Raw genomic sequence first — 9,200 nt, 5'->3', positions numbered from 1 at the left:
AATTATTTACACTAGTAACATTTCTTAAGCTGGCATCATATAGACGAGGGTGGCAGCTATCCCAATCGTGGGCTTCGCTGCCTTTTTTTGTGAATAGAAACTTGTATTACTCAAACTCCAACAATGTTACAATCTGAAGCAGCAAGTTCTAAAACTCTGGGAGGTCCAGAATCTAACCAAGTCATGGTTCTACCTTCCTCTCTAGCAAAGATAGCTAAACAATCACTAACTTTATTTTGGGGTCTACGAATATGGGTAATACTAGTCTCCCGAAGACTCATCATCCAGTCCGGAAACAGAAAGGACTTTTTATATTCGACCAGCATCTTTACAAATCAATCGTTGCCAGCTTCGTGATTCGTAGAATTGTGTACACTCGCTAACCAGGCTATACAGCAAGTGGCTGACTATAGTACATTGGTGCAAATTTTGTGTCATGTTCTACCTTCTAGCTAAAACCTAAGTTTCATTCATTCTACGATCTTTCTGAAGCTGCCTGACGAACAAGCCTGAGGGACTCAGCAAAGTCATCCAATAGTTGATGAGAGTCCGGGAATTGTTCATCGTCCACCGCAAGGACAAGCTTCATGATGTTCATGTAACTTTGAAAATGCACGGTTAAAGCCTACACACAATCAAATAAAACAATTACTTCTCCCCCTTTTCAAAAAAAATAAATAAAACAATTACAACACGAGAATAAGGAATCCGTGCAATTGATAACCTTGTCAGTAATGATTAGCAACGGGAAAGTGCTTACATGTGGATGCCCGTAGACACTTGTGGCAATGTAGACGATCGGATGACATGGTGGTGTTAGTGAACATGCCATAGCAGAGAGCCGCGGCTGCCTGTTAAAAAATCCAAATTTGTTTAACACAATTACTCATGTATACTTGGAAAAATCAGTGACGTTTTTTTCCATTGTGGATTTGAAGAACATTGATAAATCAAGCAAGCATGGTCATTTCAAAACTAAGGAGAAGTCATTACCTTAATGCCGAGGAGTTTCACCACTAGATTTCCACTCCAATATGTGAAGACCGCTTCCAAAGATCTCTTCTTCCTGTCCGCTGTCTTCTTCCCCTGCCGGATGTACTCGAGAGGATCGTCGTGCATCGCTATATGGAACGGGAGCACAATGTAACCGATCTGGTTCCCCCATTTGACAGCATTGTCCTTACTAGGATCCATCATCTGCGTCAATGTCTGCTCAAAACACAAGTTCAGAACCACTCATGAACTGTCCTGGTAACTCTGCTTAAACACAATGCGTGAACTATATGCTTAAATTGTAGGAGTAGATTAGTTTTTGAGGAAAATGTATAAACCAGTTTCAGACTTACATGCAGGCCGGGTGTTTTCCGGATGTTGACGAGCAACGCCGATCGCATGCGGATGTTCTTCCGCGTCTTTCTCTTGTCGCTGCTGGTCTCGCCTGAACAAGATTCAGAGCAGAGAAAACGACCATGAAATTATCACCCTTTTTCCTTCCATTTTGCAGGGCAATTAGCACCTCCTTTCCGTAAGTATTGTATATGACATCCATGGTAGATAACTGATCAACTGAAGAACACCGCACCACTCACCGATCTTGCGGAAATAATAGCGCGACAGCGCCGCAGAGGTCACTCCGACAAGCACATCGTTCACAGTCTGCAGAAGCACACACACACCATTCAGTGACAACTCACTGAGCTAACAGAGATCAAGTCACTGGTAATCAACAGAACAAGTACAAGGATCTTACACACTTCATGGCGTTCTTGACGAGCTTGACGTCGTCGAGGTCGAGGGTGCAGTTGAGGAAGCGCTTGCGGCGGAACTCGACGCCGGGGGACCCGAGGAACGGCGTGGGCGCGTCGCGCAGGAACCACGACGTGGCCACGAAGAGCGCCACGTCCACCAGCGTGTTCCACGCGAGCGCGACGAGCGACCAGGCCCACGCGGCGAGCGCGAGGGCGCCGGCCGAGAGCGGCGGGGCGGAGCGGCGCGGCGGCGGGGGCGACGGCAGCGCGGGCAGCCTGGCCGGGTCGGCGGCGCTGCGGGTGCAGGCGGTGAGGAGCGAGATGAGCGAGACGCCGTCGCCGAGCGAGTGGTGCATGCGGATGGCGACGGCGCCGGCCGCCTCGGAGGTCGGGAAGTCGATGACGTGGAACTCCCAGAGCGGGCGGGAGTGGTCCATTGGCCGCGTGGACAGGGAGGACACGTAGTCCTCCAGGGCACGGTCCGGGTCGGCCGACGTGGCGGCCGGGTCCAGGTCCGGGAAGATGACGTGGTCGTCCAGGTTCACCGTGGTCCGCACCCACCGTGGCTTCGCGTTCTTCTTCACGTCGTCCGACACCTGCAACGCAACGTGTGTGTTGATGCTCTGCTTTTCACCATGGCGAGCTGAGTGAACAAATCATGCCATAAAATTTGTCTCGCGAGTTCTAGCTTGGTCTTGAGTTAAAAATATATATTCTAGGTTTGTGTTAACCGTTAAGTTTAAATAATTAAGCTTGACCAAATTTGTTTCATCAGATTCATATATTTTCAATATCGTTCGTCTCACGAGGCACATGGGTGATTAGGGCTCCCTGCCTTCCATCGGCGGCCTGCCTCATCTCCTCCGGCCTGGGAACCATGGAGGTGTTCTTTTAGGGCAGAGGGCTCCCGTTTCATTTTAGGTGTTTTTTTATTTGTTTAGAGTTTGTGTTTTGTCTAGAAAAACGAGCATAGGTTTGCAACGACTCCTTGAAAATGGCATAAGGTTCTCACCGCCTAGTGCCGATCCCAGTGGTATGACTAGCGTCGTCAAAGGATGTGTGAAGGTGTGTCTTTGGTGGATCTTACAAGATTCCATATGTATTTGTCTTTGGTGGATTTTTTTGGATCCAGTTTCGTTCGTATGTGTTTGTGTGTCTCAATGACGGTGGCTAGTTTGGGCGTTGGTCCTGAAACGATTTTTTAATTGACTACTACAATAGGGCTTGTCCGCTCTGGTAAAAGAGGGGTAATAATGGTGGCACGCTCCAGTGTTTGTAATCGTCGCTAGATGGTCCTTGGACCCTGAAAGTAATTTTTGTTATTTTGTATGTTCTATGTACTGCTCGGTAGTTGATGAATAGATCAAAAAAATCCCATGAAAAAAAAATCATATTCATACTTATCATTGGTGGTGGAGCTATATATATTGAATTCATCGGGGGCACAAGAATTTTCATTGGACTCACGGGCAGATACAAGTCGTTCAAAACTGACAATAACTTGGGAAATACTCCATCCGTTCCAAAATAGATGACCCAACTTTGTAAACGATATGAGCATTATTTGAGAAATAAAGTCTAATTTAGATAAAAAAAAGTTGAGTCATCTATTTTGGAACAGAGGAAGTAGAAACCAATTGCGTGTATTCATCAAAATCGACAATAGATTTGAAACACGCTTTAGCAAGAGAAGATTCTTCTTCGTTTTTGTAAACCGTCCATAGTTGTTGGTCATCACAATTTCTCCTTTCGAGACTCGATGCTAATTTCTTCGGTGGGACTAAGGCTGGTCATACATATGACATTAGTCTATGTTACTATTTTTATAGTGCAATGTGTCATAGAAGTAGTATCATATATGGTTGCATTTATTAGTTTATAGACTTAATATTTCTTGGGAAGCGCGATGTGATTGTAACATAATATGTTACTCTAAACATCTCTCTTCTCATTAACTAGGTGCCACATAAGCAAACTTGTGTTAAAATATGTTATGTTACTAGCTAAGTTACTCCCACTATGACTAGCCTGAGCCTTTGGTTTGACTGAATCATCTCTAGTAAAACGGACGGTTCGTTGGGTGTCTCGTCGCCAATGGAAACAAAAAACTTGCCGTTTTCAGACACGCCAGACCGATAATCCGCGCAGCCAAGGAAGTGTAGCAAAGAAGCCATAGGCATGAATGAAATTTGATTTGGACGTGCAACCGCTTAATGGTCATGCGTCTCTGTCACGTCGCACGCCATGAATGAATTCACTGAAATTTCCAAAGCCTGGGCCTGTCTGCCGGCGCACAGTCAAACTGAAGGCTGCTTAATTGCCATCCATGGTCTACAATGGCCGCTCGGTTTTTCTCCAAACTGAAGGCCGCACGACCATGCATGTGTCCGTCGGTCGGTCGGTCGGAGCAAATTGATAGCATCGGCTTCGTGCTACAGACCGGAAAGGGCTGGACTGAGCGGGACTTTGGGCAATCACCACGACAGCAAATGGGATCTGTTTTCGTGATAGGATCGCCATAATTAGAAGATACTACTTACTCCAGAGTTATTTATGTGTAGTAGGCAGGCAGCCAACTTTCCATCATTTTCCCTTTCCTGAACGTCGACGCCGGAACGGGATTGATTTTTGGGGGACAGCGATCGATCACCACTCACCCCGCAAAGTGGAATTTGTTGCCGTGCTGTGCTTGGACCGTTGCCGGTGCTGCCATGAATACGAGGGCGCAGGGCGCGACGAGGGGTCATGTCTACGCGGCCGGCCTTGGGTCCGACGCGCCGACGCCGGAACGGCACAACATGCGCATGGCCACTATCTTGGGACTTGGGCGGGCGCCGATTAACAAGCGCGGGATCAAATCAAATCAATCGGGATCAGCCATAAAAAGGAGAAAGATCTACTGTGCTACTATTACTATTACAACTGTAGTAAAATTCGGGAAAAACGAACGACGGCTTTGGGTAATTGGGTAAAGTTAAAGGTGATGCGTGATTCGTGTTCTCCCACCCGCAATTCTCGCGGGCATCAGAAGATGCCTCTTGTTGCCTACGGAGAACCTACGGACAGCACAGGCAGGCAGACGCCGGGCCGGGCTCCTCCTTTGCTTGATACTACCTGACTGTACTACTCTACCGAATTTGCTCGTCGGCGGGAATCTCCCTCCGTGCTCTGCGCGTGTCGTGGTCTGCACGATGGGCCGACAGCTTTGCCGAACCCGGAGCTGGAGCATGTGCACCGATCGATCATGGAAGGTCCACGGCATGTGCCGCTCGGGGAGCCGATCTCGGGACAGAGGAAACCAACTGTTGCCATAATCTTTCCAAGTATTCTTTTCTCTTCTCTGTGCAAGTTGCGAGGAGGCGGGGGGAGGTTGCCGGCAGAGGGGAACAGACAACAGAGGATGGTGGAGCAGAGCAGCAGGGCGGCCGGCGTGCGTACCTGGACGCTGCAGAAGCGGGGGTGGCGGACGAGCGTGGCCTCCAACCCGGCGCGGGCCGCCGCCACGTCCACCGGCGCGCCGAGGCCCAGCAGGGCCACGATGTAGCAGTTGAAGTGCGCCTCCCGGAACAGCCGCCCCGCCGGGCTCACAGGCTCCGCCCCCGCCCGCTCCACGTCCCTCTCCGCCTCCTTGCGCTTCCGCTCCATGCCCCTGCCGCCGGGCGCGGACGTGTTGACGGAGAGCGCGGCGCGCCTCCGCAGCGAGGAGGAGGAGGTGGTGGTGGTGGACGACGAGGGGGAGCCGGCTGCTGGATCGGCCGTCGCGGGAGGGTCTTCCATGTCGATCGACCGGTGCTGTGGCCGTATGCGCGGGGGGCGAGCGGTCTGCCGTGCCGGTGGTGAGAGCGACGGCGGGGCTGCGAGTTGGCGACGACTTGGTTTGTTTGTCCATGATCCCGGGCGGCTAGCGTCATGACTTTATCGTGTCCGCGCCGGGTTGGGGTTGGCTGGCAACAACGGGCAGCTCCGGTCGGGGGTTGGTTGGGCCGGCCCGACTAACCGACTGGTCCTCTCTCTCGCGTGCGCGCCCGATTGGTGCGTGCGGTGCGCCAACAGGGCCCGGGGAGCAGTAAACTTAGCGTCCGTCGTTTGCTGCCGGCATGGACCAAATGCTCCAGGTCACTATCACAAGCCACGATCTCAAATCCCCGGCTAACCAAGGGCAACTACAACAGGAGTAAACATAATTGTCCGTGAATGTTTGGACCAGCGTGTCTGCATACTTTCTGTCATCCAACACAAGTCTCTACTTAGAAAGAGAATTGGTAGTCCGGTACCCCGGTTTATTTTCGTCCGGTTTTTTTTCGTCTCACCTGTCACCATCCCTCCAATGGTCTGTTTTCTCCATCTCATTAAGAAAACAAATCCATAATTAAAGGGGAAGATCTTCTTTTGTACTTGTTTTGACAAGTGCTGATTCATTTCAATCATGTAAATAGTAGCTAATTAAGAATTCAGAAATCAGATCATATATGTGATATACCTTCCGAAAAAGACATACATAAGATTATTCTCTGACCATCTCATACATATATTGTTATCATTATCTCTACTATTAAATGACAATCACAAATTCCTAATACAAAAAAATAACATAACTTGTTTCTTATCTTACCAAATCACGTATATTTTTTTGATCTTACCAAATCGCATATATCTCTACCCTAAAAGGGGAGTTGTTGGTCCGATATGCACGGTTTATTTTCGTCTCCACATCCCACCATCACCCCACCACGTCGGCTTTCCCCTTCCCGTTGTTTTTTTGTCTCATTCATTCACCTCTCCACCCCCTCCCCGTCAGTTTATTTTGTATCGATATGTGCACGCCCACACCCATCCTCATGGACTGAACTTTCATTTCCTAAATCAATATAGGTTAACGTAAACTAAAACACATCGGCATTTACCATTTCACCAAACACATTATAAAATTACCAATATCTCTACTCAATCAAATATTTGTTTTCCTTCCCTTACCCACACATCTCCTTAACTTTCCTTCCTCGTCATATGTTGATTTTTTTACAAGGATATGTTAATTTTGGTTTCGTCCAACCCTCATCCACCTCCACCCATTTTGTTCCGTCGCCCAATCTAGAACCCCGCGTCTTTCTCGCATGGCCGCCATCATATATCTAGCGCCAGCAGCTTCTCATGAAGATAACCCCTCTCTTTCTTCTGCAACAGCACGATGGCGGCAGGTACAACGTGTGGAGGCGGCAGGCCACAAGACTGAGAGCGCGCGTGGAACCGAAGGAAGTAATCAAGATCGCCGCTGGGAGAGACATGCCATCCAAGTGGTCGCCGGCTCCTGCCGCGCATGTTGTGTGGGAAGCCTCTCAGGTGCACAGCCGTCTGAGGTGCGTCCGCGCTCCGGGGAAGCCTTGCCACCGGACACATCCCCAGGGACCACACCATGGAGGAGCGGCTCCGCAAGGACGACGGGTCGACAACACTGTCGAAGGGATTCCAGACAACTCGCAAAAAAAGGGATTCCAGGCGGCTTGCAAGCCGCGTCCGTCGCTACAGCCACTCAAGTGATTGCCTTTTCTTTCTTGGAACAATTGCATTAACAACCATGTCCTTGTGGATCCTAGCTCTTTGCTGCACTAGTAAATGTAATATATTAATCACACGTAAATATTAGGTAGGATATTATTTGCGTATTAATTATGTGATTAGCATTGACATTAATATTTGGTATGGTATTATCTGCATATTAAACGTGTTGAGCGCTCACCATTGGAGATGTCTGAGTCGTTGGATTGACCTGATTTGGCTGTCAGGATTTGTTGGATCTGACCTTTGGGTCTTTTTATATCGGTATAGATGTGTAACATCTCCACTGCATAGAGCTTGCAGGAAGTGTCTGCCTCCACTTCCCGGTCTAGGGAATCATGTCTAAATTATTATGGTTCATTTCCACTCACCAATACATATGAACCGCGCAAGAACTTTTCGTGATTGCCACAGCGTGCGTACTGCAGGCTGCAACAAAATCTACCGGGTACCTACATCATCCCCATTTTCACTACTACTACAATCACACTACGAGGCTACCTTCTTATTTTAGTAACTGAATTGAGATCCAAATGCACGTCTGACAAATTTGCCACCGTGAACATCGAATCTTCACTCTGATTTTGACACCGGGAGTGTTTGCTTCAATACCATAACACAAATTTAGGTTCGCTTTTGCATTCTCGGTTCAAGAAAATGGCCCAGAGAATCGATCTTCACCTTTATTCTCTAACAAAATTTCCACAGAAGTTGTAGCTGCTGAAAAATCAGATACATGAAGAAAGAAGCGAATGGCCCTGCATGAGATAGTTATTTCCCTTGTTGGTGAGACTGATTGCTTGTCAAGTGAAATGATGTGACATCACAGAGCTAGATAAATGACATAATGCTCTAGTAGCATCTATGTGTGCAACCGCCGATCTCTAAGCCCTCAACTGGATTCACAGTTAGGTAATTACTGATTAGTGTAAGCTTCTACATCTACTGTTCAGCATTGCACTTCATTTTCACCCCTAATAGGGATTCCAGACAACTCGCAAAAAAAGGGATTCCAGGCGGCATGCAAGCCGCGTCCGTCGCTACAGCCACTCAAGTGATTGCCTTTTCTTTCTTGGAACAATTGCATTAACAACCATGTCCTTGTGGATCCTAGCTCTTTGCTGCACTAGTAAATGTAATATATTAATCACACGTAAATATTAGGTAGGATATTATTTGCGTATTAAGCATTGGCATTAATATTTGGTATGGTATTATCTGCATATTAAACGTGTTGAGCGCTCACCATTGGAGATGTCTGAGTCGTTGGATTGACCTGATTTGGCTGTCAGGATTTGTTGGATCTGACCTTTGGGTCTTTTTATATCGGTATAGATGTGTAACATCTCCACTGCATAGAGCTTGCAGGAAGTGTCTGCCTCCACTTCCCGGTCTAGGGAATCATGTCTAAATTATTATGGTTCATTTCCACTCACCAATACATATGAACCGCGCAAGAACTTTTCGTGATTGCCACAGCGTGCGTACTGCAGGCTGCAACAAAATCTACCGGGTACCTACATCATCCCCATTTTCACTACTACTACAATCACACTACGAGGCTACCTTCTTATTTTAGTAACTGAATTGAGATCCAAATGCACGTCTGACAAATTTGCCACCGTGAACATCGAATCTTCACTCTGATTTTGACACCGGGAGTGTTTGCTTCAATACCATAACACAAATTTAGGTTCGCTTTTGCATTCTCGGTTCAAGAAAATGGCCCAGAGAATCGATCTTCACCTTTATTCTCTAACAAAATTTCCACAGAAGTTGTAGCTGCTGAAAAATCAGATACATGAAGAAAGAAGCGAATGGCCCTGCATGAGATAGTTATTTCCCTTGTTGGTGAGACTGATTGCTTGTCAAGTGAAATGATGTGACATCACAGAG

The 9,200-nt window shown here is 47.7% G+C and overlaps 1 pseudogene; it reads right to left on the bottom strand.

Annotated features, from left to right (window-relative positions):
• Positions 1–292: 292 nt before the first annotated feature.
• On the bottom strand, positions 293–5,637 carry LOC123067426 (wax ester synthase/diacylglycerol acyltransferase 11-like; annotated as a pseudogene).
• Between the last annotated feature and the right edge of the window lie 3,563 nt (positions 5,638–9,200).

This window comes from Triticum aestivum, chromosome 1A (genome assembly GCF_018294505.1).
Source record: "Triticum aestivum cultivar Chinese Spring chromosome 1A, IWGSC CS RefSeq v2.1, whole genome shotgun sequence".
NCBI classification, from domain to species: Eukaryota; Viridiplantae; Streptophyta; class Magnoliopsida; order Poales; family Poaceae; genus Triticum; species Triticum aestivum.
Note: the sequence above shows the minus strand (reverse complement) of the source record. Positions and strands in the feature narration are given on the sequence as shown.